This window comes from Austrofundulus limnaeus, unplaced genomic scaffold (genome assembly GCF_001266775.1).
Source record: "Austrofundulus limnaeus strain Quisiro unplaced genomic scaffold, Austrofundulus_limnaeus-1.0 Scaffold386, whole genome shotgun sequence".
Lineage (NCBI taxonomy): Eukaryota > Metazoa > Chordata > Actinopteri > Cyprinodontiformes > Rivulidae > Austrofundulus > Austrofundulus limnaeus.
The window spans coordinates 30,261-31,200 of NW_013952788.1; positions in this window are offsets into that span (position 1 = coordinate 30,261).

Here is a 940-nt window from a genome sequence, read left to right on the forward strand (position 1 = left end):
GTGTGTGTGTGTGTGTGGGATATTTGTAAAGCCCAGATTACACCACAGATGTCACTGTTTGAAATTTCCCCCCAGAATCATAAAGTTCTTTCTGTGAGTCAGCTTCAGGTGGTTGTTTATCATAAATATTCTGTTGTTTATTGACAGTTGAAATATGTTGGTTGTTTAAATGTGGGCTTCAGAGTATGATGATGTGAAAGGTTATGTTTCACTTTGTCAGCATTCAGATCTTACAATGATAAACAGTATTGCATTCTTCTTGTCCGTCCTTTCACTAGCTTGTCTTAATGATGATTGAATTTTTTTAAGTTTATATACTTTTAAAGAAATTTTGCATCTTTACCAAGACTTAAATTTAAATTATGATTTTGTACTTACACTGGATTTCAGTGCAGGGAAAATAAGTGTGACCCAATGGACTTTGTAGAAATAAAAAGAAAAGTCTACTTGACATGAGTGTCCCTAAAGAGCAGTTGTGAATCAAATGTCAGTACAGTGTAACAAACCGTAAAAGTTGTGTATCACAGGCTTATGTTCTCCTGCTTTGCTGACATTTTTCTATAGAGGTCATGCAATGCCATGTCAGAATGACTTCATATCCTGTCTGCAGAAAGACTATTGTTTCCACCACTTCCTGTTTCCTGAGTTCATTTGTCTCTGTCACAGTTTCCTTCTTGTAGAGGCCCAAAAAGTTGAAGATGACTTTGCAGTTTGACGTTACCAACTGCTGCTTACAAATAAGCCTTTGTCGTGGCTAAGACATTTAATGTTATTTGGTTAAGACGATCACCTATAGATTAGGGCTGGGCGATATGGCAAAAAAAAAAATCACGATTAATTTGTTTTCATATCGTCCAATCACGATTAATATCACAATTTTTTTGTTAAAGTGATCCACGATTAGTTGTAACATTAAAATTTATTTGATAAACATTTATTT